Consider the following 9,282-nt stretch of genomic DNA (forward strand, 5'->3'; position numbering starts at 1 on the left):
GTGCAGCTAGTGCACTGCAACCTCTAAAGGAAGCTACAGTCAAGATATCAGCACCCTGGCCAATCATGGTATTTCACATATTTACCTTCCTGGTCTGGTGGTGCTCTGATACCCAGGGCTCTTTATCTGAGGCCTCAGGCAGAGGTCTTTCTCAGGCTCTTCTGAGCAGGCCTCCTGATAGTAGGAGGAGAGGAAAACGTTAAAGACACTTTTTCTCACTGATACAATCTCCAGTATTTTTTTCACTCCTATTGCCTCCTGCACTCCAACATCCCTGCCATAGTCCATAATAGTGCTAGAGATTTTTCCTTGAAGATCTCCCTGCAATGGGACAAACACCAAATCTGCACTCACCCACCCTACCCTGGAATATGCATCATTTCATTTGGGAAGATGGAAATGGGGAAGTTGGAGCTTTCACTGGATTTAGGGTGTTGCTTATCCCACCACAATAAGTTATAAAGGGCTGAACCCATTCATTTTTGGCTTATTGCTTTGTAGTGGTGGTGGGGTTTTTTTGTATTTTTTGTTTATTTTTTAACCTGTACATTTATTTTTTATATTTTTATATTTTTTAAATTTTACTTTAAGTTCTGGGATACATGTGCAGAACGTGCAGTTTTGTTACATAGGTATACATGTTCCATGCTGGTTGGCTGCACCTATGAACCCGTCATCTATGTGGTAAGCCTCTCATGCATTAGGTATTTGCCCTAGTGCTCTCCCCCTACGCCTTGCTCCTCACCCCTAACAGGCCCTGGTGTGTGATGTTCCCTCCCTGTGTCCATGTGTTCTCGAGTTCAACTCCCACTTATGAGTGAGAACATGCAGTGTTTGGCTTTCTGTTCCTGTGTTAGTTTGCTGAGAATGATGGCTTCCCGTTTCATCCATGTCCCTGCAAAGGACATGAACTCATCCTTTTTTATGGCTGCATAGTATTCCATGGTATATATGTGCCGTATTTTCTTTATCCAGTCTGTCACTGATGGGCATTTGGGTTGATTCCAAGTCTTTGCTATTGTGAATAGCACTGCAAGAAACATACATGTGCATTTGTCTTTATAGTAGAATGATTTATAATACCTTGGGTATATATCCAGTGACAGGATTGCTGGGTCAAATGGTATTTCTGGTTTTAGATCCTTGAGGAATTGCCACACTGTCTTCCACAATGGTTGAACTAATTTACACTCCACCAACAATGTAAAAGCATTCCTATTTCTCCGCAGTCTCACCAGCATCTGTTGTTTCCTGACTTTTCAATAATTGCCATTCTTACTGGCGTGAGACAGTATCTCATTGTGGTTTGATTTGCATTTCTCTAATGACCAGTGATTCGATGAGCTTTTTTTTGTATGTTTGTTGACTGCATAAATGTCTTCTTTTGAGAAGTGTCTGTTCATATCCTTTGCCGACTTTTTGATGGGGTTGTTTGTTTTTTCTTGTAAATTTGTTTAAGTTCCTTGTAGATTCTGGATATTAGACCTTTGTCAGATGGGTAGATTGCAAAAATTTTCTCCCATGGTGTAGGTTGCCTATTCACTCTGATGATAGTTTCTTTTGCTGCACAGAAGCTCTTTCGTTTGATTAGATCCCATTTGTCAATTTTGGCTTTTGGTACTGGCACCAAAACAGATATATAGACCAATGGAACAGAACAGAGGCCTCAGAAATAACACCATACATCTATAAACATCTGATCTTCGACAAGCCTGAAAAAAAATCAACAGGGAGAGAATTCCCTACTTAATAAATGGTGCTGGGAAAACTGGCTAGCCATATGCAGAAAACAGAACCTGGACCCCTTCCTTACACCTTAATACAAAAATTAACTCAAGATGGATTAAAGACTTAAATGTAAACCCCAAAGCATAAAAACCCTAGAAGAAAACCTAGGCAATACCATTCAGGATACAGGCATGGGCAAAGACTTCATGACTAAAACATCAAAAGCAATTGCAAAATAAGCTGTACATTTCTTCTTTAAATTTTACTTGTATAAATTTATGGGGTACATGTGCCCTTTAGGCTTACTGCTGTAATGAGCTACTTCAGCCACCTGAGTTAGAGCTTACTCTGACTCTCCCAGCTCAACTGAACTCATGAAAAATATGTTAATGACATGTAATTACCATTATATAACATAATCTATAATTATCATTATATATAATCTATTGTACTGTATAATAAATAGATTAATAATAGTATTATTTGTTTAACATCTCTAGAAGCTACGATACTTGTTTTTTTTTTTGCATTAACGAAGTCCTCCTTTGAATCTTCTCTCTCCAACTTTCTCTTTCTATTTGAGTCTTTCTAAAGATGGATTAATTTTTCAAATTCCAACTTTAGTATCTAATTTCTCTTTTACACATTTGTTTTATTCACTTTTTTGATAATGATTTGCTTGATAGTTTTATCAATTTCTGTTCTAATTCTGTTACTCTGTTCTGCCTGTTTCCTCTAGATGCAATCTTAACTCTTAAAGATGAATACATAATTGATTTTCAGCAATTTTTTTCTTGATACACATAGAAAAAGCTACAAATTTATCTTCTGAATGCCTTTATCTGCGTTACATCTTTTTATATTATGTTTTATTTTTATTATTATCCACCTCAATTTTTCTAATTTGTATTTTTTTTTTATTTTGATCCATGGGTTGTGTCATATGTTACTACTTACATCTCAAAAATTTGGAGGAGTTTTTTTCTTTTTCTGTTTCTTTTTGTATTCTAGTTTAAGTTCATTGTAGTCAAAGAATTGCCTTTATGATTTAAAATTTAAAAATCTTGTTGAAGCTTTTTTATGGCCCAATATACGGTCAACTCTGCTAAATGTTTGACGTGTGGACTAGAAAAAAATGTGGATTCTGCAATGACTTACATATATCAACAGTTTAATTTTTAACTGTGCTCTGATTATTTTGTTTAATTTTGTGTCATTTGTAGCCTACTTGTTCCTACAAGTATGAGGAGGATCTTATTATGGATTTTATTTTCATTTACCTAATGTCTATGACGTTGAGCATGTATGTGTTTATTGTTCATTTGCGTATCTTCCTTAGAAAATGTCTTTCATGTCCTTTGTTCATTTTTAGATTGAGTTTTTGGTTGTTGTTGAATTGTAAGAGGTTTTTAAATATATATTCTAGATACTAGATCCTTATCAGAAATATAATTCATAATTTTTTCCATTCTATTATTGATTAATTGACTAGTTACCTCAGGATATTAACATTTTATTCTATTTTTGAATCACAGTGCCTGGAAAATAGTAGTCACTCAATAAATGTTTGTTTAATTGATGTAATTAATTAGACGGTGAAACCTTAGTAATCTTTTCACATGCATTATGACATGTGTGTTTTACTCTGCTCATTACCACATATTTAGCCTTTCAAAATATATTTTGAGTTATGTATTTTTAATATTTAAATAATTAATTTAAATATTTTAAAAGAGACTTTGAGTCAGTAAAATCCATTGTTTGAGAATAATGACTTAAATTTCTACAAATCATAGTATGCTTACGTAACATTTAACTTATAAACATCAACTACTAGGGAAAAATAATTTTTAAAATATAAAATTTTCCGGTGTTTCTGATCACACAGCTATGAGCTAAAGAAAGCTATTGTATTTGTCTTTAAATATAGTTGCTTTATTATTTCTTAAGTATCCTGTCATGTTTCAAAGTCATCTGCTAAAAAGATATTAAACAAAATGAGGGAATCAAAACAAGAAAGAAAATGAGACATTTTTCATAGATTGTACAGCTTAGATATTTCATTAATTGGCTGAATTGAAAAGTTGGAATAGGTTAGATAAGCATTATCTCATTAATTTCTATTGTTATCTTTCATATATTTATAGAACAATAAATGCACTTTTTTTATGTATTTCCTTTCAAACATTCAAGATAATATCTAAACCAATTAAGTCAGTAATAATTGGACTCGTGTTTCTTAAAAAATGACATTAAAAATATGAACATGGATTTTATAGCTATAAAAAGTATAAAATAAATAGTATAATAATATCATTTGAATTTTAGCTTTAGAGATAATTATTTCTTTAGCTTTATTTCTTGGTTTTTGTTTGCTTTTGATAAGAGGAATGAAGTATGAGAGCTTAAGAGACTTGTCCAAATTGACCCAATTAGAAAATAGTGAAAGCCATGAAATAGAAAAGCATTTCCATGAATTTTGTCTTTTAAAATGTATCTGAGAAACCACTAAACTGGCAATTCTAAGCCCAATAAGATAAATATGCCATGCAAGAAAATTATGTTATTCTCATGTAGCAAAATAAACTAATTATTCGGTGAAGATAAAATAGTCAAGGGTTTATAACAAAGAACAGAAAAAAGAATCAAGTTGGTATTCAAATGAATAGAATACCATGGAATATGGTATATTGAAGGAATATATAGAAGGAACAATGTTAAATCACTTAGATATTAGAAATATCTAATGACAAGTTGGTTTTAATTTATGGCTAGTATTTATGAGATAACTTTTTCAAGGTTCCAACAACATATTTATGAAGACTCGGAAATAAATAAATGGTCAGACAAATTTTTAAAAGACAGTTTACAAATCTACTTCTTGCCAATATCTTGAAGAGATTTTGATAATTTGGCCAAGCCTAATTTATTATATTTACTTTATTTTTATAAAAACTATCAATATTCTTTTGAAGGGCAGAAATTCCAGTAAGTAACAATGAATGGTGAATAACTCCAACATACAAATGCCTTGCATTAATACAATTTATCTTTGATGTCAAATAATATAATGATACATGCTGTGTTAAAAACATGGGAAAACTTATTGACAGTGTATCATGTGCATTCTAATTCTATATATACCCCTCTTATTTCACTTGTCAGGCAAGTATCAATAAAACTATGAGAAGATGATTTTCAAATTCCCAGTGCTAGTGAATAGCCATATCATGAAACTCTGATAGTATCTTTGATTCCTTCTCTCCTTCATCCCTTGCACACACACATAAATTCACACCCACAAAGTTGGCAAGTACTAACAATTCTATATTTTAAATATTTTTAACATCTCTTCTGTCTGGCCCTGCATCAATTTTTATGCAAATTATGCTTACCTCCCAATGATCACTATTCTCCAGTACTGTCAATTTGAACAGGATAATTTACATAAAACATTAATTTAATTATATCACTCCCTTACCTAACCTATTATTAAAAGAAGTTCTGTTTATTATCTTTGAGCTGTTTTACCATATATCTTGTGATTTGACCTACTTGCTATATCTTCCTTCCTATATCTATTTATTATCTTTGAGTTGAGTTGAGTTCTATTTATTATCTTTGAGTCATCTCACCATATATCTTATTATTTGACCTACTTGCTATATCTTTCTTTACTATGAATTTTGTATTCAATACTCATCATAGGTCATTACATAATTTATTCAAAATTATTTAAGGATAACTTATTTATTATTTATTGACTTCTATAACTTCATTAACTAAAATTATTTAATGACTTCTCATAGGTCATTAGATCATTTATTCAAAATTATTTAAGGAACAACTACTTTACACATGACACCATGCAGGAACTGGAAAGAGACTACAAGACAAATATTTAAATGAGAATATTTGGATATTTATATACAGGCATATCTCATTTTATTGTACTTTGCAAATAGCATTTTTTAAATTGAAAATTGTAGCAACCCTACATTAAGCAAGACTGTTAGCATCATTTTACCAACAGCATGTGCTCACTTTGAGTCTCCTAGAAACATTTTGTTAATTGTTTTAATATTTCAAACTTTTTAATTAGTGTTATATCAGGCAGAGTGCTCTTGATTACTTATCTTTGTTATTAATGTTGTAATTGTTTTAGGGTACCATGAAACATGTCTATACGATACGGCAAACTTAATAAATGTTTTGTCTACTCTGATTGCTCCACAATAGGCCGTTTTTCTGTCTCTCTCCATTTCCTCACACATCTGTATTTCCAGAGACACAGCAATGTTGAAATTCAGGCTATTTAATTATTCTACAATAGCATCTAAGGGTTCAAGTGAAAGAAAGAGTTGCATGTCTCGGTTTAAATCAAAAGCTAGAAATGATTGAGCTTAGTGAGGAAGGCATGTTGAAAGATGAGATGTGCCCAAAGCTAGGCCACTTGTTCCATTTAACTAAGTTGTGAATGCAAGCCTGGATGACAGTACATCTGTTTGCAACATGGTTTACTGAATATTTTATGCCCTCTGTTGAGACCTACTGCTCGGGAAAAAAAAAGATTTCTTTAAAAATATTACTGCTCATTGACATGACCATTAGTGCATCTGGTCATCCAAGAGCTCTGATGTAGATGTACAGATTAATGTTGTTTTCATGTGTGCTAACAGAACACTCATCTGCAGTTCATGGATCAGGGAGTAATTTTGAACTTCAAGTCTTATAACTGTAGCCATGGATAAAGGAGTAATTTCAAGTCTTGTTTTATTTAAGAAATACATCCTGCAAGGCTAGAGTTGCCATAGATATTAATTTCTCTGACAGATCTGGGAAAAGAAAATTGAAATCCTTCTGAAAAGGATTAATCATTTTTAGATGTCATTGAGAGCATTCATGATTAATTAGTAGAGAACAGGATATTAACATAAATGGGAGTTTAGAAGAAGTCGACTCCAACCTTCATGGATAACGTTGAGGAGTTCAAGACCTCAGCAGAGAAAGTAACTGCAAACGTGGTAGAAATAACGAGAGAACTATAATTAAATGGCATCTGAAGGTATGACTAAATTGCTACAATCTTATGAAATTTAAATGAATAAGGAGTTATCTGAATGAGCAAAAAAAGTGGTGTCTTGAAATGAAATCTATTCCTAGCAAAGATGTTATAAACATCGTTGAAATGACAGCAAAGGGTTTAGAACATGCCATAAACTTAGTTAGTAAAGCTGTAGCAGGGTTTGAGAAGATTGACTCCAATTTTGAAAGTTTTACTGTGGATGAAAATGTGATCAAACAGCATCATAAGCTACAGAAAAATCTCTCATAAAAAAAGAGGAAATCAATGCAGCAAACTGCATTGTTGTTTAAAGAAATTGCCACAGCCACCCAAAATTTAGCAATCATCAACCTAATCAGTCAGCAGTCATGAACAAGGCAAGAACCACCACCAGCAAAAAAGATTATGACTCATTGAAGGCTCTGGTGATTAGTAGCATTTGTTTAGCAATAAAGTAGTTTTAAATTATATACATTTTTAAGATAAAATGTTATTGCACACTTAATAGACTACATTATAGGGTAAATATAACATTTATTGCACTGAGAAACCAAAAATACTGTGTGACTCACTTCATTGCAATATTTACTTTACTTCAGTGGTCTGGGAGCAAACCCATAATATGCCTGCAATATGGCTGTATTAATATTCCATATGGACAAAAGGGAAAATATAGTAACCTTTAGCCCTATCTATTATAAAATATGCTCACTATGGTATCATAGTTTTAATTTCAGAAAATGATAACAGAAATACTAAAATGACATTAACCACAAAAATAAATGCCCACATTATATATATGTATATATGTATATGTGTGTAAATATATATATGATTTCTAAAATTTTGTGACAATAATAGACATATTTTTATTACCCAGAAAAAGGATTTGTGAAAATGTTTTATCACAAATATATTATTTTACCAAACTTTTAAATAATTAAATATTATATAAGGTATGTGGCCTCAGCTTGGAGCAGAAAACACAGGAACAACATAAAAACAAATAAAAAAGTGGTGTTGACTTACATCAGAAATAATTTCAAGATAGTAAAACAATTTTTATTGAAGAATTAAAATTTATGACTCTGCAACAGAAACCAGAATGAACAAAGCAAAATAAATTTAATAATGGTCCTATTGGAAAAGCACCAATGGTAAAGTAAATACAAGTTTCTTTGTTCCTAGGTAAATAAATGGAAAGGTGAAATGGATTTTAGTGCTTTATTTTTTTTTTTTTTAGGTCTCCCTAAAAGATCTCCCTCTGTTACCCAGGCTGGAGTGTTGTGGTGTGATCATAGCTCTTAGAGCCTCAAACTTCCAGGCTCAAGTGATCCTCCTGCATCAGCCCCCCAAGTAACTAGGAATACTACTTGCCTACATGTAGTATTGACCTTATGTGCATGACACTATGTAAGGCTAATTTTTTTTAAATTATTTTATTGTAGAGACAAGGTCTTGCTATGTTGCCCAGGCTGGTATTGAACTCCTGGCCTCAAGCTATTCTCCCACCTTGGCCTCTCAAAGTGCTGGGATTGCAGCATGAGTTTCCACACCTGGTCTTCATTTTTGAAAGGATAAAAATAATGTAGAAATATTATGTAATGTATGATTTATAAAATATAAACCATGTTATATAAAAATTATGGTAATAGACTCAAATATACTAGAATAATAAGGAATGAGAGAAAAACATGAAAATAGTATGAAATTTTTTGCAAAAAGTAACATTTTTGCATATGCTGTTTAGAGTAATTCATTTTTTTAAAAAGAGATAATAAGATAAGTGGAAAACATACCAGAAACATTAAAATGTGCACAGTAAAAGGAAGAATACAGTAAGAAAACATTAGCAAACTAACACAAGAACAGAAAACCAAACACCACATGTTCTCACTCATAAGTGGGAGTTGAACAATGAGAACACATGGACACAGGGAGGGGAACATCACATGCCGAGGTCTGTCAGGGGTGGGGGGCTATGGGAGAGATAGCATTAGGAGAAATACCTAATGTAGGTGATGGGTTGATGGGTGCAGCAAACCACCATGGCACGTGTATACCTATGTAACAAAACTTCATATTCTGCACATGTACCCCAGAACTTAAAGTATAATAAATAAATAAATAATTAAAACCAAACTTAGCCTCATAACAATAAATGTAAATGGTTTAAATTATTTCAAAAGTAAGTGACACTCAAAATTTTTGTGTATGATATGTTAAATAACTGTATGCTATTAAGATGAGGAAAATCTAAGCACATAAAATGCCTTATTGTCATCTACATCTAGATTTTCCAGATCAATATTCTTTGGTCCTTTGTAAGATAGTTTTCCTTTTTCATGTTAAAAACAAAGCTATTGGTAGAATAAGCAGTATATGATCTTTTTAGAAAATAAACCTAAATTTCATATAGTCACCAAATTCAGCAATAATTTTGTGTTAATACAATGAAGCCATTATTATTTTTCCTATTAATTATTTAT

This window comes from Nomascus leucogenys, chromosome 22a (genome assembly GCF_006542625.1).
Source record: "Nomascus leucogenys isolate Asia chromosome 22a, Asia_NLE_v1, whole genome shotgun sequence".
In the NCBI taxonomy this organism is placed as follows: Eukaryota; Metazoa; Chordata; class Mammalia; order Primates; family Hylobatidae; genus Nomascus; species Nomascus leucogenys.